The following is a 26383-nucleotide window of genomic DNA, read 5'->3' on the forward strand; positions in this document are numbered from 1 at the left end:
TCTCTGAGAGCAGTCACAGAATCCTGTAAGCTGATGGAGGGTTAAGCACTTAATTTTTAGCATATTGTTTGTTTATAAATACACTAAAATGAGGAAGGAGTTCTTTAGGGTCGACTGTTTATCTGTGCTGAAAGGGAAAACTGGGAAGTTGAAAATCAGCTTGGTTAGTGACGAAAATATTTAATTGCATTATTTAACTATTTATTACATTTGTTGCAATTTGGATTACTTCCAATGACACTAGATAACACCCTGACAAACTATCAGCTCTGATACATGTCTTTGATACCAACTGTATACTGCCCAAAGGGTGGAGGAGATGATCTGAAACGTTTTTCTGTCTCTGAATTCTGGTTATGCAGTGTAGTTTGCAATGAACCTGAAATAACAGAATTACAAAGGGAAAAATATTGCTATGGCAACAAAATATTTCTATTTTAAGTGAGCTTGGTGTAAGAAAAGAAGCAACAGTGTGATTTAAACAGAAACAGACAGCAAAATAAGAAATGCAATCATTACTTTAAAACTAAATCATTATTTAGCCCCATTTGTGATGGCATATTCACCTGTAATTGTCTTTTCTCTGGTATTTTCTGAGGTTACAGAAACATAGAACAACATTTTACAGCTTTAGAAACTGAACTGATCTCAGGAGGCATAGCAGTTCCTTAATAAAGCTAGATACAGAATGTTCCTGATTCAGGATGTAAGGTCAAGATTACTCCTAGCTAGTGTTAGGCATCAATCTGAGAAGCCTGAGTTAGGAGTCCTTATTGCCAGAAGATATCTCCACCTTCAGTGAAATACTGTACCCCCACAGCATAACTATGTCTTTGGCTGAATTGCCAAGAGCATATTGTAAGGGCCTGTTTCTCCCCTGACTTTTGAGGAGCACAACAGATCTGCTTTCCTAGTCAGCTATCTCAATTACATGCCTAGAAAGTGAACGAGAACCAAAGGTCTTAGTTCAGTCTTCAGTTCAGAACTATAAAAATCTATTCCAATGCAAACTAATGCCACTCATTTACCATCCTCCAAGCGGCAGTGAGAATTTCTCTGACTTCCGGTTACTGCAAGCAACAGATACAGACTTCTGTTACAGACTTGCTGCAAGATAATGTTTTGGCCAAAGGACAAAAATCAGCATCTTCCTCTGATAACCAAGAACTTTCTAGTTGTCAGTATAGCGGAAGAAGCTGAAAGAAATCTCCTTTGCTCTCCCCAAGCCTTTTTACAGCCAGATGGCTTGGCTGCTGTGGGGGTATTTTTATTGTTTGTTCAGATTTTTTTTGGTCATATTTTTTTTTCCCCACAAAAGGACAGAGCAGTTTCCAAGAAAAATACGTGGATAGAAGTATTTTGTATTTCTAGGTAATGCTTTGTCTTCCGCACCATCACCTCAGTGACTTTCTGGGGAGTGACTCTTTGGCTGTTAAAGGCCAGCTGCCAAAACTCGGGAGAATGAGAGAAATCAGCAGCCTCCCAAAATGCTGTTATTATGATAACACACACACACAAAAAAAAACCATTTACACAGATATTTAAAGCAATTTGTTTTTTCTGGAGAATAACCTTACAGGATTTCAATGTGGCTGCTGGCTCCTGTTTCTTAAGGAGCAGAGACAAAATTCAGCTAAACTAAATAAAGGAATCATAAAATCTAACCTGATTGCCCAAAATGCAGTCCCAAAAAAGCCCTCCAGAGCTCTGCCTTTGTCTAGTTTATCTGAGCCTTGACTGTACTGAAGTACCATGCAAGGCAGGGTGAACATGAAGTACTGATGTTAAGTGCAGATTCACACCAGAGAGCCATCTACATCCCTGCGTCTGGTTTTACCTGTGGGCTACTCTTAGGCTTTCAGAGAATCTCAGCTGATGGAAAACACCAAGAAGCGACCTGGTTTACTCTGGGCTTTTACAGCATGGAAGTCCAGGCTGTGCAGAAAGTTAGAAAGCCATAAAGATCCCAGCTGTGTGGCTTAGCAGTGGCTATGAAATGCCACCACCCTTGTTCAAAAACACATGCTGTAAAGAGCCCTGGTGCTTAGAAACCACCCCTGGCTCTGGGACTTCATGGACAAGGTCCAACCCTCAGAAACAATTCCTTAGGGTGTGTGGAGGAGGATACTGATTTGTCGTTGAGAGACCAGGGATGCACAGTATGAAGCAATGTTCCTACTGCCTGCACTGCCTGGAGGGATGGAATCTACTGCCACTAGCCCTGCTGCAAGAAAAGGGGAAAGTTTAGGGAAAGTGCACTTGGAGCATATAGGTGACCCACACCTTGAACATGTTGTCTGTTAGTGATCGAAGATCTGAAAAGACGTAGCAAGCAACAGATGTCATCTTTTAGGCTATACTCAGCTACTTCAAAGTCTTCTGCTTTGCCATTGAGGCAGGCAGCAGTTTACTTTTCCTTCCAGGGTAGACTAGGAAATGCAGCATCTCACAGTCTTGTGAACTTAGGAGCAAATCAGATGATTCAAAGGCAGTTATTTTTGCCAAAAAAAATCAAGTGATGGCTTATTTGGCCAATCAATTCAGAATGGGCTCTGCAGTGAAATAAATGGCAATTTGATTATCTGCAGCTGACAAAAAACACAATTTGATTTGATTTCAGGAAAGTGATGGCTTTTTTCTTTAATATTTGGTTACAGCCTTTCGGTTGAGTATAACCAGCGGAGAGCAGAATGCTGAAATATCTGATGTCTTTATGTTAAGCTTGAACATGTTTAATACTTATTAGAAGATTAAATGACTTTTAAAATCAAATTGAGTGATTCAAGCTTGCAGAAAAAGGCTTAATTTTTGGCTATTCCACCTCTGCAAAATAAAATGATCCCTGCAGTGAACGTAGTCTTTTTTAAAGTATATTTATTGAGCTGCTTCTTCAGTGAAACTATGTTCATTACCTCTCTGCTGTTATTTTGTTGTTGTTGTTTGGTTTGGGTTTTTGGGTTTTTTTTTACTTTTTAGGAAAGACTTTTTGATCTACTGCAGTAATTTTGTTTACCTTACAGCTGGAGACTCCTAGAAGTAATTATATTCACGTTGTGCCTCCTGTGACAGAGTCTCTTAAGTAAATATATTATTTTGAAGCAATCAAGCTTTTGATACCAGAGCATTCAAAATTTAATAGAATCATAGATTTTTAGAGTCTGAAGGGACTAGTCATTCCCCAGTCAGACCTCATCTACCTATCCTAAAATTTCACTCAGTAATTCCTGCATGAAGCCCAGTGACTAATGGGTAGAGGTAGAGTAAACTCTTTAAGCAGATACCTGATCTTGCTAAAAAGAGATCTTGCTGCCAGGTTATCTACAAAGTCTTCTAAGTTCCTCACAGAGTTCCTGTTTCTCAGAATACAGGCTTTGGTCATTAAGTACAAACCTACATTTTTAATAATTCTATGCTAGTCCTTCATTTGACTTTATTTGATGGACTTGTTTGACTTTTACTATATCTTTCTGTAATATCTTCCCTGTTATTTGTAATTTCTCCAGCCTCTGAGACATTATGGACTTTATCTGCAGTGACTTCATTCCTCCCAGACCTCTATGAATTGATCCTTCTCGACTACACTCAAATGATGAAAATTCCTTGCAAAGTCTTGTGACTGGAGACCTCAACTTTATCATGAAAAGTGATTCAGTCATTGAAGAGAAGTTGCACTGATGCATTGTGTTTGCATGGGATAGTGTTTTGAGGAATAGTCTCACAGAAAGTATCAGGCTGCCTTTATCAATCAGACTTGTACTGTTCTGAAGAAACTACTTCCAAGTTTACTAGAGTCACCTGTTTTCTCCTATTTTCTTCATAATCATGTGAATTATAATTTTATCTCAAGGGCCTGGAACTAGACTGCAAGATATTGAGTCTCCTTTCACAGTGAAAAAAGTGCATTTGAAAGAAGTATCAGGCTGATTTCGTTCAAGGGTTTGCCTGTTGGACTCAATGGTGTTAGACAGAGATGGGCATGGTCCAGCATGCTAGCTCTACTCTGGATTGACTGGCAGTGTTCAGAAATAATTATATTTATGTAGGATATATTTTGTACACTTTCATAGCAGAAAGATGTGGGCTTGAAAAGCATAGAGGAACCCTAGAGAAAAAGCCTTTTACAGTGAAACATTTCCCACCACAGATGGTTTCAACTTGAAGTACACCACAGTATATTTGTGTCATTCCCACTGACGGTTGTTTTTAATGTACTTCTTATGGAAAAGTAACCTTCTGAAGACAAGCTGTCTTTGAGAGCAGCATTCCTGAGTTGAGGGGAATGGATGATATGAAAGGTGAATAGTACAAAGAGAACAGTTAAGGCAATCAATGAATATATGAATCATAAAGAAAGATGGACAGTAAGAAAGATTATAATGTTAAAAGCCCCAAAATTAAAGGTGATTTTTTCTTGTTTTAATTCATTACCTAAGAAGCTAAATATGGTATCTGGCTCACATGCAGACTCTCCTTTTATATTTTTGCCTTATAAAGGAAGGGCAAGACTGTGAGTGGAAGAGCACTCTTGTACTCTGTCTTCTGGTGTCTGTCTCAAAATTCATGTCCTGTCTTCCAAGCCAATAGATGAAGATGTGGAGGTATCTGTTATGGCACTGTTGCATCTCCAGCACCGAGAAGCAGAAAACACAACTCTGTGCTCTCTGTCTCTAGTAGCACAGGGTGATGGACAGCACATCCTTCTTTGTCTGGGGTCCAGGTTCCCTTCATGTCCATCTTATTCTGCAAAAGAAAATTCCAAGTAATTAAATGCTGGGGTTGCAGCCCCAAAAGAACATGGATCAGGCCTTCTGTAAACCAGTAAAGATCCTTGCATAAGTAGCATTGGACACAGGAGGCTGATAGTGGTTAATGAGGGGACAACAGACACAGCAGGAAGAAATTGGAGCAGAGAGAATAGGTTTCATAAAGCACCTTCCATTGCAAACTTACATCTTTGTTTCTAGCTCTATGTCAAGACTTTTCTGTTCTTTGTAAAAGAACTGGTGAATAACACAGACAACATGCATAATAAGGTACACTGTGTTGTCTAGGACAAGAAAGATTTGTGGGAAATTCTCCCTGTGCAGTTTCAATGTTCAGCCTCCCAGAGGACCCAGAGAACGCTCAAATGTCAGTGGAGGTCACTCTGGCCTTGACCAGTCAATAGGAAGACTTCCTCAAACACTACAGGTGAGGATCCATACATATTACTGTACAGTTCACAGTAGGATACCTTTTACAACACTGACCACATTGTAAAAGACGTTTGAGATATTGTAATGGTTGGCAAAGATCCCAAGTTCCTACAAGCTTATTCACCTATACATAGATCTGAGGGTTGCGACTGACTGAACAGAAAAGCAAAATATCTCTAGGTCTAGTAAAATATGGTTTGCAAAATGTCCTTGAAAATTACGTCTGAGAATTTTTGTGGATTCAGGAAAGATATTTTCATCGTCTGGTAATTTCATATACCTGGGGGAATGAATACAGTCTTTCTGGAGGGTCAGCTGCCACAGTCTGTTTGAAAAATGCCATTGGCATATTTATCTAGTTTATATTTTCTGTTTCCAGTATCTTCCCATTATCTCAAATTCTCAAATTGCTTAGCTCAAATTTAGCAAAATAACCTATTTAACCAGTACAGTACTCATTATTTCATCATCTGATCCATCACTTCTGCTGTTAACTGACTGTCCTGGAAAAGTGATGCCTGTGATAACACCTCTGGACTTTGTTCTTTATCTCAGACCACTGCCTTCATTCTTGTTAGAGCAGACTGTTAGAATCACTCCCTCATAGATGTCCCCAGATGACCAGATTCTTCAGACACAACCACATTTGACCCTCCGGTCTGACATGGGAAGGTAACCAGTTCCTCCCTGCAGAAAGCTGTGACCAAGGGGGAATATGGTAGGCCAAACAGCTGTCTTAAAATAAATATTTAATTTTAGCAGTGGAAAAAGCCAACAATCTAAAAGATTTTTAAAATTGTGAAAGTCTATTTTACTTAAGGAGTTGATCTGTTCAGTCCTTGAATAGGGGCTAAATTCTCAAGTACTCTCTCAAGTATGGGGTCTTCTTATTGCACCATTAGCCTCCCTTTTCTCCTTATGAGACATACTTTAAGCCTAACCGAAATTCCTTGCTCCTTTACATGCTTGGACCCGTAACTAAACTTGTTGAGCTCAGCGGGGAGTTGCAATAAAAGCATCAAATTGAACAGCTCTTGTATTGTGTCTGAAGTATCTGCTAGGGAGCATATATCTGGTTTCAATTCTCACTCTTCCTGGGCACATTTCCTGACAATCCAGTTATTGAATTAACTCACTGTATGAATACATATGCATGGAGCAGAGAGCTCAATAACCAATCCAACTTATAATATTCCTAAATTACTTCAGGCAAGTCCAAATCTATTACACAGGCAATTTCCATCTCTGGCATATTTTGTATAATGTGTGAGATTTTGAAAGAGCTAAAATGAAAAGGATCGTTTACCTTCTATTACAGTACACCATATGAAATCATCTTGATCTGCTTTTTAAATGAAGATGATACATATTATATGGGACTGCCTTAAATTGCTCACTCATTGAGGTTATCTCTCACAAACAAGGAAACACACGTGCTACAAACAGAGCCATCCTGGGGTAAGTGCTCTGCAGTGATAGGAGCAAATGTAGCATGATACCCATGTGTAGAAACATGTGCCATGCATCTCTTTCTCACCAAAAATGGGATATCACACACCTCTATGTAGACTCAAGCATGCTAGGAGTCACAGTCAAGAAATTAGTTCTCAGGCTGCTTGTCTTCAGACAAACAAACAAACAAACAAACCCAAAACCAACCACCATATTTTGTGCCTGAGCTGGCAAAAGGAGTAAATCCTGGAACGTCTCAAATCAATAGCAAAATTCTCCTATACCTTGATGAAGCCTGGATTTCATACAAGGAATTTTATTTACCAGACAACATCAGTGCTTACTAAATCACTTCTGGGTATATCTGTTTTGTCTGTTGTTACCCTAAGCTGTTCAGAGTGTTTTGATATAAAGTTAGCTATTACACAACCTGAGTGGATTAGGCCTTGGAGGAGCACCTACTGGAATAGTTCCCTAAATACTTTGGGCTCCAGCTGTGAAAATTGTCCATTGAAGGATTTGTGAAAATCATAATATTAACATTATATAGTTTTTTACTCTTACTGTTCAATGACTGGTCACACAATAAAGAAAGAGAAAGAGCATAACAATTAAAAAAATAAAGATAAGAACATACTAGACAGGAAACATTCAGAAGAACAGGTAGCTACAGCAATGTGTTGAGCCTCACTGTAGCACAGATTGAAACACCACTTCAGTGGGGCAAGAGAAATTATAACTCAGGGTGTGGAAAAGTGTGAAGAATGAGTGAAAATATGAAGTTTGAACACAGACAAAGAGACAGCAAGCTGGGCCAGCAAGCATTACTTTGGCTGGATCCATCTCCCAGCTCTATGACTCTTCATTTTACTGTGAATTAGGAAGACCATGAGGTACAGCAAGGAAGATGCATTTGTGCCTTCATAGTTCCCAGGAAAGCACATATTTTCTATGGTCACCTATTGCTAAAACTCTGGGTGAGGTATTGATTTCCCTTATAAAAATGGAATTCACTATCAGGAAAAGAATGTGAAAAAAAGACATATAAACGCTAAAAGGAAAACAGCAGAAAACCCTACTGCTCTAGCACATACCTTGGTTATGGCTGCCCATTTTCTCCTGCATAACTGTGTGCGTTCTTCTGTTTAAATGCAGTTATTGTGTTATTGATTTCCTAGATATGTTTTTAAAAGCATTTAGGATTGGGCAATTAGTTACTGCTTAATGCAGAATGTCAAAACAGAGCTATTGATCCAACTAATTGATCAATTGATTCATTATTTCCTTCACATGGCTTGATGTGGACCTAGTCCAAAAGAATAAAGGAAAGAAAAATAAGTTGGATTATGTGAGGAATATTATACAACAAAAAGTTAAGGAAAGGTTTATTAATCTTGAAACGAAACAGTTTGGGGATTCTATGATTCTAAAAGTAATTTTCCAGTAATTGCTTATTTACTGAAACAACCACTCAAAGGAAAAGCTGACAACAGAGCAACAGAAAGAAGAAATACACTTCACAGTGTACACTGTAAAGTGTATTTATTGTAACTAGGACAAAGTTATGCATGCCAGGAGAACATTTCTGATATATTGTCATTTTGCTCATTCTGAAGTAAAACATAGAATAATTATTATAATTAAGGAATCAGCTTTCAACCAGAAGCACAGCATGGCGGACTTCATCTGGAACTGGCAAAATTTGGGGAAAGTATGTATGACAGAAAACAGGACATGATCATGGAAACTGCTCTGGCCTCTTCATCTGAAGTGAAGGACCACTTCTTCAGCCACATGAATAGAAGGGCAGGACTGAGCTAAGTGCCACCTCACAGGGTCACTGAAACATAGAGGTAGGGAAGGACCCCTGAAGATTGTCTGATCCAACTGCCTGATGAAGCAGGGTCAGCTACAGTAGGTTGCTCAGAGTCATCTCCAATCGAATTTCAGTACCTGCAAGGATGAAGACTCTACAACCTTTCTGGTTAACTTGTTCTCACATTTTTGCTTGCCTCCCCTTGTAGGGGCCAAGCCCACAGGAGAAATGTTTTTCAGGATGTCACTGCTGCATTTATCCCCCAGTACAGCTACAGACATAGCTAAAGCATCCTGGCACCTCTTCTCCAGGTGCAGAAACTACTCCTAGTCTTCTACAGTACTAGTGGAGTTAGGAGACACACATCTATATCCGGGAAACTTTTCAGCCGGATGTTGCTTTCAGTCTCAGTCTCCATTAAAATACCCAACAAAACAGACCTCCCAAAACCACAAAAAAACATTGTTTTCAAAAAGTATGCCTCATAGCTTCTCACTGGGCCACATTGCCTTCCGCACATATTGAAAGATCAAGGAAATAACCATAACAGCCATTGCTAGTCCCAGGGTCCTTTTTTTCTGAAGATTTGTTGTCCCCAAAACATTAGAGATATGCAGCTGTTGTACTAGAAGGCCAAACAAAATACCATCGGAAATGATTAACTAAATAACGATGGATGTAGCTCATGAACTGTAACCCATTAATAACTGTTACAGCAAAGTCTGACTAAAAATATTCCACAGATAATCAGTTAAAACAAATCTGTAGCACAGGAGGCAGTTCAAAGAAGCTGAAACCACACAAACATATTTAAACAGCTGGAGAAAACATGAGGTGCCAAAAATTGTTCTGTTAACTGCATGCTGTCTCTGGATTAAAAATAAATATGAGGGGATGATAAACAGCCAGGTTAGCTGCATGGTATTAAATTAGACTTTGGAGAATTAACTCTGTTTTCATTTTACTGGTGGAAAAATGATATGGCCACTGGTGTTTGCCTAGTGCAAATACTGTTAACACAGGGATAAATATAGGGCATAGTAAGAAAGGCTAGAAAAATCTGGGTAATTAAAAAACACTCAAGGTAAAGATGCCTCTGAAATTCAACCTAGAGTCCTTCAGGAGTAGTCAAATGATTTTCTAAACCAGTAGTTATTATCTTCAAGAACTTGTGAAGGTCAGAGAAAATCTTTAAGCACAGGAGAAGGTCAAATGTAGTAACTACTGTTAATAAAAGGACAACAATATGACCTGGGGAAGTATACACTCAATCAGAATAACTTTAATACCTAGAAGATGTTAAAAAGATGATAGCATAATCAACATCTAAAGGGTGTTCATTACAATCTAAGTTGTAAACATCTAGAGGAGAATGAATGTGATAAAATACTTTCAACATTGATTTGTCAAGAATATATCACGTCAGACCAATCTGTTTACATCTTTGAGGAGATAACTAGCCAAGTGAATAAAGAAAAGCAACAGGCATGACATGTATTGACTTTACCAAGGCTTTTACATGGATTTGGGCCTTGTGTGGTCTTTAGCAAAGGAAAATACAGTATAGAAGAGATCACCATAATACACACAGCTGGTTGGTCTATAACACAAAGACTTATTAATAGATTGTGAACTGGCAGCTTATTCTAGTGAAGCATATATGTGTCTCTGCAGAGCTTGCTTCATTCATTAATGGCTTGGTCTAAAGAATGCACTTGGAATTCATGGATAATGCCATGCCAGGAGGGCTGATTTACATTGTAGAATCAATGATCAAAAATCTTAATAAACTGAAGCAATGTCTGAAATTAAAGTTTAAAATCAACAGACACAAGTGTGAAGTATTTTGATGAGGAAGCAGGAAGTGCAGAAATGAAGAGACTAACTAGCAAGCTGCAATAATGCAGAAAAGGGATTGTGAGTTACAGCTGATGTCAACCTGAATCAGCAGTCTGATGTTGCTGGGAAAAAAATGGGAAATGTCATTTTGTAATATACTGGCAGAATGTCATGTGTAAGGTGCTGGAGGAAATTATTCTTTTCTATGCATCATCTGGGGGGCCTCAGCTACATAAACACGTTTTATTTAGGTATTATTCTTTCAGATATTTACAGGAAGGACTGGAGAGAAGCTAGAGGAGGCAAATAAGAGAATAAGGAACATCACCACTGTACCAAAATTGAAAGAACTGTGTTTCCTTAGGTTGAGAAAGTGTAACTGAAGAAGTGAACATGATAGTAGTCTTCCACAATATGAATGATTGCTAAAAAGATTTATGCACTACTCATTGTCTTTGTTTGAAACAAAGACGATTTTGCTTGTTTGAAGCATTGTTTCAGAGAAACAATTCAAGCTGTAAGGGATAGAGGGGAATGAACACCATCTGAGCAGCCTGAGTTGCCTCAGTGTAAGATACTAAGAATCAGATTGCTATCAGTTATGGCCCAGGACACAGCCCAGGGAAAATGGACTCCAAGAAGTCCTTCTTTTATCCCCCAAGGGTTGCTTTCAAGTATGAAAAGGAATGACTGAGCTACACCTTTTTTTATAAGAAGGAATGGTATCCACTGAAATAAATCCATGTGTATGCTCTCCTGGGGCAAATAACAAACCCTCAGTGGCCACATCAAGAAGTCAAGAAGAAGTGAAAGCCTTCCATTTCATACCATATCTGACTGACCCCTGAGGAAATCATTGCATCCCCACTACACTTCTGCCAACACAAACTGACTCTTGAGAGACAAAAGCAACTTCCTGGGGATGTGTAGGCAGCCACACGCGGTGTGTTGAACAGAACAAGGTTTGGCATTGGTAGCGTTTCCTGTTTGTAAAGTGTCTCCCTGCCATGCTCATCCTACTGGTCATGTTACCACCAGACCAACGTTACCAGATCATTAAACAAAAATCAGCAAATAGGATAGAACTCCGATATTTCTGTTGAACTTTTGGTTTATCACCTGCCATTTCAACACAGCTCAATGGCCAAATCAGAAGCAACAGCAGTCATTTTGAAGAGGTATGGTATATGTCCCTCCCAGTGCTGAGAGCAGAGATTTTACTGAGCAATTTAGCTACAGCTGCAGCTTTTTCAGCTGAATGCTGCAGCAGATGGAAGAAGCCTGTGTGTTCAGAAAGCGTGGTGGTTTTTCAATGCTAGGTGATTGCATGGCAAGTTGTGCATTCCACCCACAACATACTTTTCTCTATGCACTTGTATGGTGCACTTATGTAGTTAATTGCACACCTGCTTATACCATACAAGAGAGGAAATGTAAAATAAATTTAGATTAATTTTAACTTCATAAATTGTTTCATTGAATTTGCCCACAATGTTTTCTTTGACTTTAAAGATGTTTGAAGGAATGACTATTTGCATGTTAGACATATTTGAAGATTTGCTTCTCCATGTTTTAAGGATCAAATGTGAAGGTATTAGGAAGGCAAGAGAAAAGAGCATGCTGGAATGATGGATCTCAGAAAGAATAAAAATGAACAATGCTCTCCAGTTACACTTTCGTCTCCTTTTATATAGACAGTTATGATGTTAAGAATAATTCACCACTCATCATGTTTCTCCAGCATTAAAATGAAGATGACTGTGATTATTTTTGCCATTTCCTCCTGCAGTACACTAAAGATACATGCTAATATTACTACCAATGGAAAAATAACCCATTTAGCTGAGTGCTGTTTAAGAGATTGTATTCACAACTTCTTTCACTTCACACAAATTAACCCAGTAATGATTCCTGATGGCTGATCAAGTATCTTCTGTATTCTGCCATCTTGTAGGGAGGTTTGCAGGCATGCTTCAAACTATTTTGTCAGTTATTTTTACTTTCTGTACCTTGAACTGATAAAAATGTTAGAAAAATACTTAACATTTAGACTGAATTACTGAAAATGTAAAACTGAGGAAAACCCTCTTAGTTTGTGAGAGGTCACAAATTCCAAAGACCTGATACTAGCCACACTAGTTATACCTACCAGTCCACAACAGGGTTATTGGCTTCATAAAAGCTACTTTCAGATTTTAGTAGCAGAACAGGGAGTCTCTGCTGCTGTGCATTCTTTCCTGCTCTGACACCAGCTAGTAGTGTTAGTTCAATGTAGCTTTGTAAGACCCCACAGTACAGAAGGGTTCTAAATGCAAAAGGTCCTTTGTTCTATCTCAGGTCTTTCAGAAAGGACAATAAAATTTTGTTTCAAATGATGAACTAAACAGAAACCAAAGCAACCAAAACAACAGACTTGTGGAAAACCAACATGGATGCCAAATCTGGGCCTAAGAACATATAACTTGCAGCACCTCCTACTCTGTGCCATGATTTCTGTTTATGAGGATAGAGATCCTTCCAGTTTCCCTGTGCTGTGCTACTTCCAGCCATCAGCCCATGCTGGACTCTGGCAGTTACAGCTTTTGAGGTGGGTGCACGACTGCAGTCTGTGGCAGGACTCTCATTAGTGGAGTCTTCGCCAGCATTCCAACCAGACAATGTTTCCTTGACTCTGGAGGATGACAGGGATGGTGGCCTGTCTCACTGGGACTGACAATGGTCTTGAGCAACTTCATGGATTTAAACTAGCTACTTTTTTAGTGACATTGCAGGTCAAAAGAGTTCCTTCTTAGTTAAAAAAAAATCTTTAATTAAGAAGCACTGAAATAAAAATCAGTGCTTTGGTGAAGCAAATAATGGTGGCGCGACATTCAGGTCTTTCATTGGTCTCTGTGTCAATTGTGGGCTCATATTTGGTTTGGGACTGGTCCAAGGAAATAATGCACAGCTGTTCTAATGGCTGCCAGTTTGTAATGCAGCAAGGCAGGTCACCTCTGCCTTAGTTCTTCGTACTGTGTGTGGGAAGCTGGCCTGATCACAGTAAGAATAAATATCCTTTCATGCTGACTTTTTTTGGGTATTTTCTGTTTATTTTATTCCACAACAGCTCAAATGTTAAGCTCTATTTCAGGATATTAAATGAAGCAAATAATGCAATTTCAATCACCCAGTCACCTTTGAGCATACCACATTACCCAATAACCAAGAAGATGGCATTAGAGCAGTGAATTTATGTAACCGCAATAAGGCATAATAATATCTGAAGAAACAAGGGAAGGGGGAAATGAATTCAGATGTAATATATTAATAGGGACTAGGGATTCATAAAACTGAGCCAGATCACTCTGAAAAGATTCAAACCACAGTGATACAACTGAGACCTTCTTTATTGACTTCTGGCTGAAATTCATATGCCCTCCAGAAAGGTGAGGGTTGAAACTCTTCAGTGTTTGTGGCAGGGGAGCTGAGAATGAGATTTGGGGCAGATGGGAAAGTGTTGCTTTTATATTAGACTCAGTCTCTGCGATGTGCATGTCTTTTTGTTCAGTCCTTTGCAACACATTCAAACACCTGGAGGTGAGTGGGTGTACAGCATGAGCCCCTCGAGCTCTGGGACTGTCTCCTTCTGCAAGGTCTCCTTGTGTGCATGTTCATCTTCCACTGCCACCAGGTAGGTGATGGCCGCCAGGCAAGGGATGACCACTGCAAGTCCAAGGGGCTGCAGTATGTATGGCCACCTATTTAGACATACCTCCGAAATGATCCTGTGCTGAGTTTTAACAAAAAGACCCCAAACCAAAAACAACAGAAAAGTCAAGATTGTAATTTCTCCCCTTTTGTGTTTAAGTAAGACCAAACTAAACTAGTAACACAGAAGAGTCCCACTGATGCCCAGGTGTGCAGGCTGAAGGCTGCTGGAGTGGGCAGGAAGCTGAGAGAACTCCAAAGGACATGGGGGAAGTTGTCTGTGCAGTTGTGGAAGTGCCAAGGAAAGTCCACGACAGCGACTCCTTTCCCCTTGTTCACTTGAGCCACAGTCTCTGCTCCCTGCCTGCCATCGCAGTCCCTCTAAGCCCCTGGCTGCAGCAAGCCCTCCACTTGGAGCTGCTTCCAGCAAAACTTGAAGAGATGCATTTTTAAAGACACCACTCAATTTCAGAACTATATATAGTGCACCAGCTTGTGTGCAAAGAGCAGACTGGAAGGGAGGGAAAGCAGACAAACAGAAAGGAAGTAGAGAGAAGGTGACTTGAAAGTCATTATGGAGTATTAATTTTTTTGGAGTGAAGATTAGTGCATGGGCACAATCTATCTGTTTACAAATACAGGTATAAACGTGCACACACATGTTTTTCTACTACAACTTTAATTTGTAAAAATCAGAAATGAATCCCTAATATTTTCCCCCTGAAATAAACAGCATTACAGATACATTAAGTCTGAAAGAAATAATAATTCTGATTTTTTCAGAAGGCAATACTTTAATTTCTTATCTAGTTTAGTAGAAATCTCATTTATTGAGATACTAAAAATGGACATATCTTCTTGTACCAGAAGATAATCTTCCTCAAGACAGAGTAACTGTGTGTAAACCACAATACTATGTAGAAGCTATGTAAGTTATTTAAGTTTCTTCTGCATAGCTGTGTAGAATAATCTACTAAACATCTGAAATTGGATGGAAGTTTTGCTACTGACTCCAACAAAACCTATTTTAGCCAGTAAGTTTTCTTCATTTATGTATTTTATTAGGCCTAATTTTTTTATTAAAAGTACAAAAATGCCTTGAAATTTACTGGAGTCCTACACTGTTCTAAATAAATTTAATATAGGTAATGCCTATCAAATAATGAAAAGCCATTTTCTTCTATAAGATTTAACATGTATAAGTAACATATTGTAGGTGCCATTTTACGGCATTAGACGAACAACGTTCCCTAAATTCCCAACCTTTTCAGAAAATGCAGTAAATTTGTTTACTTCCATTGCCTTAATTTGTATTATTCATCTTTAAATATACTTGAGTCATGTTTATTCTGCTCATCTTTGATAGCACAATGACAGATTGTGGGTGAATTTTTAATAACAGCACAAAATTATTTTCCTTTCTCTTTGTTTCTCAAGCAAATCATATTTCAGCTTGGACATTTATTTGGAGAATGTGACATTTAATCTTTCCTACCAGCTCCTTGCAGGCCATCTCAACATATTCTTTAGGGAGGCTTAAGTCTTTCAAGTGTATGCAAGAGGACAGGTTCACAGTGAAAAACAGATTCAATACTGAGGAAGTTTTGTTTTCTTGTTTTTCCATTCTCAGTTGCTTAACAGCTCAAAGGCGATTTGGAAGGCACAAAGGGCTAGCTGGAAGATGGCAGATAATAAGAAATGAATGCCAGCTGGAGTCAATAGAGGAATTTTCTCTGAAGTAGTGAGGCAGCGCGTAAGATAGGGTAGCCTGTATATATACAGGTTTTGTCTATACCTGTACCTTTGTATGTATGTATATGTAAATGGACACATATACACATAAACTTAAGTGTTATAGAGGTAAAATACCTTATATGTAAGATAACTCTAGATGTAGAGAAGGAGCATCTACACTGAGGAAAAAAAAGCAGATGTTTGAAACTCAGATGAAAACCCCATACCTTATTTTCACAGTAATCCAATTAAATTTTGCTGCAAGGCCAGTTGCTTCCCTTTATCTGCTTACTGCCCAAACTGCGAGGTCTTTTGTGATCTCAGCTCCAATTGCTCAGATGTCACCCTGTGTAAGTAATACTGAGTGAAAAGAAAGTACCAGTTCCCCATCTTCCTCTGGGATGGCTGATTCTTTAGACTAACATCCTTTTGAGGAACCTCATGAAGAAACCAACCGGGAACACTGTAGTCATTTCTTTTTGAGGAAGGTATAGCTACTTTGTTGTTTTGAAATAAAAGCCATTCCTCTAAAAAAAGGATGTCTGTCAAATAAAGTTGATGGATTACCTATGCAGTGGGAAACCTCAGCAGAAAGGGACACATTCCACATCCTGCCATTTAGAAAATACATTAATTTAATCAGAAAACAAACAGCCCCTTAAAGCCTCAACAGATCAGCTCCCTGAATCAGCCTTGCCTCAGTGCTTGAAGAAGTCACCCATCATTTCAGGAAAACTGTGTCGTTATCCCTTCCAACTTCTAAGTCCAGCAACCCACCAAGTTGCGGCAAGCTGCTGTTTAGACACATCATTTTCCAGGCAAATGTCAGCCCTCATATTTGTCAGTAAAGTCCTATGCTGCTTTTAGGGAGGGACCTAAAGTCATAGCAGCTCCTATCCATATGAAGTAAACCTATATATCTGACTCCCACTGACACTTTAAGCAGATGTGATGCTTTCACATGTGTAAGAATGTAGTATTTACTGGTAGTCCCTGTTAAAAACTTTCCAGGAGGTGTAGCTGTGCTTTAGTGCCAGTGAAGTGATTTGTGTTAGTGTCAGTCTTGTGAAAGGTAGGACACAGAACAGAAAATACAGCTGTTGTCTGTATGTCCTTATTCCCAACCAGAGCAGACCACGGCAGGACTACAACCTGGCTTTGGCGCAGATGTAATTTACATAATCCCCTGAATTGTGTTTCATATAAACCCTTTCTTTTTCCTACTTTTTTCCTTAAATGAACATGACCAAATTAAAAAAATCTGTGTGGGAGCTTGCATTTCAGCCAGGATCCTCAGGCACTGCTAATCTTGGCTCTCTGCTTATGCAGGAGGCAGATGTGTTCCCCTTGTCTCTAAACTCATGTCCTAGAAAATGCAAATGAGACCCCAAATCAGGTGTCCAGGCCCATCTGCTTGGTTTTAGCCTCTGACTATTGCTTTTCTAAATTAAACTTTCAGTCCCCAGGCAGAAATGTTCTGTCAAAGAAACAGCAGAGGGTCTGGGTGGAGGGAATGGAGGGAGCAGCTGGGGCAAGGCCAGGGGATGAAGACCCTCCCAGGACCATACTTCTTCCCCCCCACAGTGCTGCTGGCTCTGACTCTGCACAGGAGAAGCGTAGGCAGAGGGACATCCCTACAAAATCACAGCCCTTGCTCAGCAGCGAAACAAAAAGCAAACTATGTGGGAGGCAGTTTGCAAAGGCCAGTTTGGGACCTGACTGAAATAAACCTTTAACCACAAAACCCTGTTCTCTGGGTCATGGGGCCTTCAGCTTAGCTCATCATCCTCGTGCTGGTGACTAGGGCCAGTGTCCTCACTGGTTGTATTTTTCTCCCTGTATTGCTGCAGAGAAGAGTTCAGGTAAAGCCACATTTTCCTGTGCAAGGCCTTCTGAACCAGTTACCTATAATTTTAACCACTGTCCCTAACAGCGTGTATGAGAGCTGCTGCAGTGGTCTTTATTCTGCTCTTATTGCATGAGTTATTCTAGTCACTCAATCAACAAAACACATGTAAATTGTCAGGGCATGACTATTCAAATACAAGGACTGTGATGTCCCAGTTAGGACAATTCCTTGCCCCCCATCCCATTATCCACATCCGAGTACTTACTGCATTACTTCTATTATGACCACAGGAAGTTAACCCATGGTCACAAAAAATATCAGTCAATTTTCTTCTATCAGAAGCAACTCTCCTCTGGTCTGCCCAACATTGCTTTCTACAGATAATGGGAGGTTACAAAGAAAACTGGACCCAGACTTCTTAATGATGCATGGTGAGGTGGCAAGAGGCAAAAGACTCAAGGTGAAAAATGGGGTATTCTCATTTGATATAAGGAAAGCCTTTTTCAGCGTACAGCTAACCAAACACAGGATCAGGGGCCCAGAGAGGCTCCATCCTTGGAGGCAAACTCAGCTGGACATGGCTGTAAGCACACCCCTCTAACTGGACCTGATTCAGGGTGGAGGGTTGGACTGGATGACCACCAAAAGTCCAGTTCAAGCTGAATTATTCTACAATTCTACCACTCCACCTTTTTTCCCCAAGTTTCTTTGGCAGTCTGTGTACACTTCAACACAGATTTCAGACATGAGTTTCAGCAGATTTAGCTGTTAAACTATGGTAAAGAATGCACACAGATAGTATTTTTCCTTTCTTAAGGAACTTTACTTCATCAGGAAAAGATCTGCGTTGAAATTAAATGAAGTTTGAGCTGAAATGCATATACACACAAGGATTTGTAGTGGTTTAGTCTTATATATACACAGATTTCCAGATACACATCCTGACTGAACTCACAGCCATCACTATTTCAGTGCATAACAATGAAGAACTTTTGGTATCTCTTGCAGTCTTCCTAGGTCATCCTGTAGGTTTTGTAGCTTTTAGTCTTTCAGCTTTTTTACAGGGAAGTGTTTTATGGCCTTGTCATTAGGTCTTTATGGGGATGACCCTAGCTGCAGCTACAGAAAACAGCCAAGTATTTCACGTCTGTGGGGTGAATTGTATTTGCAGACCTGGTGTCTTCCAGTCCCAGGTTCCTATTCTGAAATAAAAGAGACATCTGTTTTCAATATTGCTTATATCTGTTACAAACCGCAAACAAATAACAGATTGACCTAAAATGAATCAACACAGGGCATTTTCAGTCCACAGTGTGACCACACTTTCATGGCCTATTTTAAAGGAAATTTTTCTGGATGTTTTTCATAGAACCTCTGGCCAAATTACTGCAATGGGTTAAAATATTGCACTTTTTGTGAAGGCCTCAGGTGAAACTCTGTATCAGACAAGGAAGGTGGAGAAATGCATGGAATTACAACACGACCTTTCAAAAAAATGGAAAGCCTGGAATTCCCCTTTCATGCCTCAGAATAGAAACACTAAGATGTACTACGTCTAAAAGGGGTTTTATGCAAATACGTCTAAGGCAACATAGAAAGAGATCAGTGTCACTCCATTGTATGTTACAGCAGCAATGTGAAAAATGCAAATTGTTCTAATTATTATAATTATGTGATTACTCATACACCTAAAGTTTTATTGACTTATAACACTAATAAAACACTGTGCAACATGGAACTTTCATTGCTTTAATAGCATGTTTAAATTGTTCAATGAACGGATATCTGATGAGCTGTGGTAATCAAGACAATTTTCAGAAGAATTTATTGACATTTGAGGATAACACTCTTGTTTGTATAATGGGGCATCTTAGACAACTGAAATTCAGCTAATTGAGAGTTCAGAGTAAAAGTGTCCAAACCAAATACCAGATAAAATATGTATCTGAGGACTTAAACAGCGAAGTTATTTTCAGACTTGTCATGTGTGTGTCTGTGTTTTCTGTCGGAGAACCTCCTGTTTCTCAGTATAGCTGAAAATTATATGTAGATGGCTATATATGCCTTTAGGTACTAGATTTGAATAATTCTACTTGAAAGTGTCACAGATCTATAGTAAGGCATCTGGAAATAAACTTGCAACATTACACAATGCTTGGGGGACATTGTTACAAATAAGTGCAATATTTTAATAAGAACATTTTTGCCCATGTCAAAAAGCTTTTCTTAAAAACAGGTACTAGCTAAGAATTGATTTAGATTGTGAAAGGTCTTCTCCTTCAGCAAATGCACAGTGAAGTGACCTCCACTCAGGGGCCTGATTTAATGCAGCAGTTCAGCACATGCCTTACCCTAAACACAGCAGTCCTACTGAAGCCCGAGTGACTATCATATCTGCTCAAAAGTAGGTAAAAACTAGGTTGCTGTAGTCCGAAAGCCTTCAGCTGCTGAAGAATTACATTGGAGAGATGTAATCATTTAGGAAACAAGTCCCAGGACAGTTGGAAGCTGTTCATAAGCAAACTTCTCCTGACTATATTTTAAATTATTTTGTTATTCCTTTTAAATCATTTGTACTATCAGAAAATAAGTTCTATCTATTCAAAGCAGAGGTCAGCTGGAATGGCTTTGTTGGCATGAGGATTCAGAAAGCAACAGTTTTCTTGTCTTTTAATAAATATAGAGGAAACCATTCAAAATATAGTTTCATAATGTTTTGCCTTGCAAGGTAGTGAACCCTTGAAATAAACCAGCCAACAGATGTCTCACATAGAAAACCATGAGTCCTGGCCTGGGAAGGTAAGAGGAAAGACAGTGGGTAGAGTCTGGGACTAATTGTTCAGTCTAGAGAAGAGGAGGCTGAGGGGAGACCTTATCGCTCTCTACAACTACCTGACAGGAGGTTGTAGTGAGGCGGAGGTCGGTCTCTTCTCCCTGGTAAGCAGCAATAGGACGAGAGGGAACAGCCTCAAGCTGCACCAGGGGAAGTTTAGGTTGGACATTAGGAAAAACTTCTTCACCGAAAGGGTTGTCAGGCATTGGAACAGGCTGCCCAGGGAGGTAGTTGAGTCTCCATCCCTGGAGGTATTTAAAAGAAAGGGTAGATGTGGTGCTTGAGGATATGGTTTAGTGGTGGACTTGGCAGTGATAGGTTAGTGGTTGGACTCGATGATCTTGAGGGTCTTTTCCAAACTTAACAATTCTATGATTCTATAATTCTATAATGTCAGAGTTCAACTCTACTTGTTTAAAGGCCAGCTGAACACTAGAGCAGAGTTGTGAAAAAAGGGCAAACTGCAGCGTAAATGTAACTGGGTGTGATTCATAGAAGAGTTGCTGCTTCTGCTGACTTTAAAACGCAGCGGAGATCTCTGTAGAACAGTGTGTGAATTTTTGTGGTATCACAAAAATTCTGATTCTTTACCAACCTTCCTGTTTCTCCTTCCACCTCCTTCTCCTAGCCTTTCAGCTCCACTGCTATGTAGGCTTTAGGTGAGTGATCTTTGAGGGAAATGAGACACCAGACTGGAAACAAAAGGCCTACAGCAATCTGATGTGCTCTTGACCTTCTGTTAAGGTTGTTTAAATAGGTGCCATAAATAAGAGTTCAGGGTAAAGCTTTTCAGCCAAAAAAGGTTTTGAAATGGATCTGCAGAGAAATAAATTGTTCTCTCTGTGTCCATTACCTTTCCTTCTTTCTCATTTACTTATGTCTTTTTTACTTCCTTGCTCTTTTGGCACCAGCACTCAGTTGTCACCCAAGCCTGCCATGGGCCTGGATGAAAGGGCATGTTCCCATGTCCATCCTGCTCTTCCCCACTGGATCTTTGCCACTCATGGCTTCAGGGGCTGTCCCCACTCCAAAACTGCTGGACCTCTGCTGAGGATCTTGCTGGTTGGTTTGGATCAGTATATTAAACAGAGACTGCATCACAAGCACAAACTCAAATAGTATTGCTCCTGAAAGGAGCCATGTAAATCTTGCTTCCTTTCCCTGATTTCCTCTGTCCTGAAAGATACCTGACTTTATCAACAAGGGATATAATTTTGCCATGGAAGTTCTGCCCACTGGTCATATAACTTTCACCATAAAGAGTGGGAACGATGTAAAGTAAAAAACAAAACAATGAATTGACTAGAAACCTATCTATTGCCACAGCGAGCAAGATTATAAATACTGGTGCTTTTGAAACTTCCTTGTCAAATGTGAGATCCTCTAAATGTACTGATTATCAGATTATATTTGTCTGTAATACATTACTGCACAGTTTCCATCATTTGTTCACTTTATGAACTGCTCAGTGTTTCAAGGATAGTTCGTCCTTGTGGTAGAAAGACATAAACAATCTGATATATGATCAGCAATGCAAGGGGCAGTAACATTTGTTTCCTTTTTCATAGCTAAGAATACAACATAGAAGCCAAATATCTGGTACTAATCTGCGTAGCTGTAGCAGCTCTTTCAGTTTTCTCAGGGCTGGGGAGGAAATGTGATTTTTAACAGTGGCTATGTACCAGCTACCAGGATCCTGCATGTACAGATTTCCAAATCTGGTCATCTGTCCCTGTGAGGGTTGGGAGATGGTGGCTGAGGACGAATGTAGTTACTTACAAAGAGGGACACAAACTCCAAAATTTTGCTCATTGGCAATTTTTTTATCCTTCCAGTTCTTCTGGTTTTACTGTGAATCGCAGAATAATTTACTTTGTGCACAGAGGTCTAAGAAATTATAATAATAGCAGGGTCTCCACCTTGCAAATTATTTTGAGACCCAGCCAAGGTGTACAGAAAGAGCCAATGTTTATTTTTAAAATCTCACAGATTTTAAACAAATCTCATGATATTTAGAGGGCTCTGGAGCTTCCTCATTTTTACATTCGTTTTCTTGGCTGAGATCCTCCACTTTGTTTCTTCCTTCTAGCTTGGGTTTTTTCCCCTTCAATCTGTAATTGAAGTCATCCCACTCAAGGCTGTCTTTTGTTCTTTGTATAAGAAGTTATAACGGAAAATCCACACTTGCCAGCGGTGATCTTATTTTAATTTTGGATACAGATACTGCAACAGCTCAGTATACACACTGTGCACTTAGCAGTTAAGGAACAGTGCTTGTGGGAGACGTATGCCTGGGAAACACACAGATTATGATGAAATGTACAGTTGGCTGTTAATGAATGAGTTAAAAATCCTTAACCTTGACATTTGTATCCTAAGCTGAAGGTTGACAAATATGGATTTATTTTCCATTGGAATTTCCATGATTGTAGTCTGCTACAGGAGCATAACCTAACTGAATGCATTTAACTAAATGCAGATTCATAGCAAACTTTTCTTCCTTCTGAAAATCCCCAGCATGCCTCTCCCTCTGCGCTGAGTGCAGGCAAGGTGATGGGCTGCACAGCTTCATTGCAAGCAGTCCTATGCATTGTTGCAGGACACTTCAGGGAGGGATTTCAGACAGTCCTGCTGTGTGAAGGCCAGTGGGTAGGCACCACCTGTGTGTACACGTGTGCTGGTTAACATCCTGGGCAGAGAGGCTGGCCATCCAATGATGTCCCAGGCATTTCCCATTGCAGGGCTTGTGAAACCACAGGTGATTTTAAGTCGTCAGTAGAGCCTGGTCCTGCAAGTGCAGGAACAGTCATGTAGGACAGTCTTTTGTTCACAATTAAGAGAATTAATATTTGCTTTTATGAAGTTCAAGTTAATCAACAACGCGAAACCACATACTTAGATGCAAGCAGTGTTCAGTTGAAGTACAAGAATTCACAGCCCCCTATGGGACCTTTACAATGGAGACTCCCATCACCATCCAGACACTGACTGACCATTCAAGAGTTTCAACTCCTCGTGAAGCATCATCTTATGCAAAAGATCCCAATAAATCAGTTAGGGGCATTTTGATTGTATGCTTTCTGTTTTAGCAAACACCATCTGTGCATTTCTGGGTAACTCATGCAGGCTGGCCAGGCTCTCCTTTTCCTCCCTGTGCTTTACAACTCTGGATTCCCAGTGTGTACACAGGTTTACCAAAGAAACCAGGATTCCCAGTGTTTACACAGGTTTACCACAGAAGCCAATGCATAGTACATAAAGAGACATACAGGCTAAAGTCTATGCAGTACTTAATACTTTGTGTCTCAGTTATAATGGCCCCAAGTAATGTATCTTATGTTATACATGCCTGTTATACAAGCACCTCTCTCATTATCTCCTTATCATGGATGTCATTAAACGTAATTTGTGGGGCTTTTTTCCCTACATTCACATGACTGTACTAAGTGAAGTGCTACAAAATAAGAAGTTAAACAAGTTTACACAGTCAGCAAGAATTTGTTTTGGGGACACCTCCTAAAATGTTTAGCTCAGTATTTCTGAAGCTCTGTAGGTTGCCAGCATCTCATAAAGTCTTCCAGACAAGACTGCAAAGATCAAATAAGTTCTTAGACAATGTTCTTGTTCTGTCTGGTCTCTCCCTCTTTCCTTTCCTTATTGAAGGGCCCTGACTTCAATGAACAAAAGAGCAGACCCAGACAGTTTTCTGTCTGGCAGTACTTGAATTGCTTAGGCAATTTGCCTAAGTAAGTGGTTTACCCTCATGATAATGTATTTTCATGTAGAGACTGAAATGAGGGGGCTTGAGAAGCATACTATACATTAAATGCATGAAGGGCAAAGCCATCTTTCTGTGTGACAGAGTGCTCACTGATTATGGGGAGTCTGTATTAAAAACACATTAAAGAAATAACTCCTGTCTGGCTGGTGAATGTTACAGAACTGTGAAACTCTTATAGGTATTTGTTTTATTAATTTTTATTGGCAGAAACATGAGAAAACATAATTAGTTATATTGCTCTCAAACTTGGTTTCACAGACTTTACCCACTGTTGGTTATTTTAGAGATTCTCAAACCTAAATAAAATTAGAGTGTGAATTATGTCATGCTGTCAAAAACAGAGCATCTTTCCCTATTTTGAAAATGTTCCTAAGAACCTGCCATGGCTTACAGATCTTTTAGTGGGACTTAGGCTAACATACAAGAATTATACTATGTGGAAATGTTAAACCCAAATATCTACATGGGGGATAAAATTTATGCAATTAACTATGGATATCTATGTCAGCCAAGAAGGTTCTTAATTGTCATCCATTTTATAAGCCATGCTAAACACCTGCAACTTCAAATCTGGGATACTTTCTAGCTTAAGTGTTATCAGATTGCTTTCATGGAGGTGTCTATATGTAGATACGGGTTCTTAAAAATCAGCAGCCACATCTGAAAAAATGACCCTTTTTGAAAAGGGTAAAATAGAGCACAGTGACTTGTGCCCTCTGAGGAACAATGCATAAAAGAACCACAGCCCTGTACCACAGCCATAGCCTCTTGATTTTGCTTTTCTTGAAATGTTTTTTTTAATACACCAGGTTTCCAAACCATATATACAGCCAGAGACACTGTTTCAGAAAGCATTAGCCATGCCTCTTTTAAGTGGCAGGTCCAGGCTAGGCATCATTTTACACAAGTAATCCTGAAATGAAGTGCTAACTAGATAGGGAGAGAGATGGTTGACACTATGACTAGTCAGAACGACTGGATGGAAACAGCCCTTCTCTAGGAGCTGGAGTCCTAAATATCTCCAAATTTTTCTACTCTGACCATCAGAAAGAGATAGGAATTGGAGAATTTCTGGTAAAGTTAAATCAGGGCTGTCCAAACTTTCTCCCTGCATTTCTCTATCTACAGCTTTCAAATACTAGTTTGGCTGCAAATTATTGCTGTTATTTTTAAAACATGTGAACAGCTAAAACATTTCCAAACTGGGATGCAATCTGTTCACCAGTGGCTGATGTGCTATAGAGGGCGATGTGGAAAGGACACTGTTCTGTTTTTTTAAAATTATGTTTCAATAAATATTCCTTGATAAGACCCGGTCCTACATATCTAAGGGACAAAACAGGGCTTCCAGTCTGGGAGGAGATGCCAGATTCTTTACATCTCCTGCCCCTGTGGGATTTCTGTTATGTCCCTCAAAACAATTTAGAAAGCTCTGTGAAGCTGTTCAGTCTCAGACTGGCTTTTCTTTGCTGTCTATAGGTGGCAATGCCATGCTGTTGACAGTGTTATCACTGGTGATCAAGTCTTCAATACAAATAGACTTACAACTATCCAATTCAGTGGAATGGGCTGAAATAAAATATGTGACAGAGACTTTTTTTTTAAAGTACTTGGCTCTTTTCTTAAAAGCAAGGGCACATCCTTGGCTGCCCTTCTGTAATTCCTCACTACACAGCAGCAGTGATGCACAAACCTGTCCTACAGAAGTAGCTTGTGCAGTCACCTTTCCTGCTAGTAGAGAGAAAGCACAACAGATTTGTGTTGCCTTGTGTTTCAGCTTTCCACACAAGGGCCATTTCTGGAGGATACAGACAGTAGCCAGTATGCGTCAGTCTTTTCTGTTGGTATGGCTCTTTGAAGCCACACTACTGTGGCTACTGGAGACTTGAAGGACTGAAGAGCATACAGCCACCTTATGTACCTCAAAATGCCTTAGAGGGGAGCTTTGAAGAGCCTTGAAGCCAAATTTCATTATCCGGTCCCTGGGTTTTGTTCTAACACACAGAAACATGTTGCCCAGAAACATGCCACTGTGCTTTCACATTTATATTTTCAGATTTCCAGGTTGGGCAAAAAATGGAGAACAGCTTAAACAGAACATAAGCACCTCCCATTTCCTACAGTGTTGTAACACAGTATGGATTACATACTGTACACATTGCATACTGCAATTCCATCTACACCAAAGGATCTGACC

Source organism: Phalacrocorax aristotelis, chromosome Z (genome assembly GCF_949628215.1).
Source record: "Phalacrocorax aristotelis chromosome Z, bGulAri2.1, whole genome shotgun sequence".
In the NCBI taxonomy this organism is placed as follows: domain Eukaryota; kingdom Metazoa; phylum Chordata; class Aves; order Suliformes; family Phalacrocoracidae; genus Phalacrocorax; species Phalacrocorax aristotelis.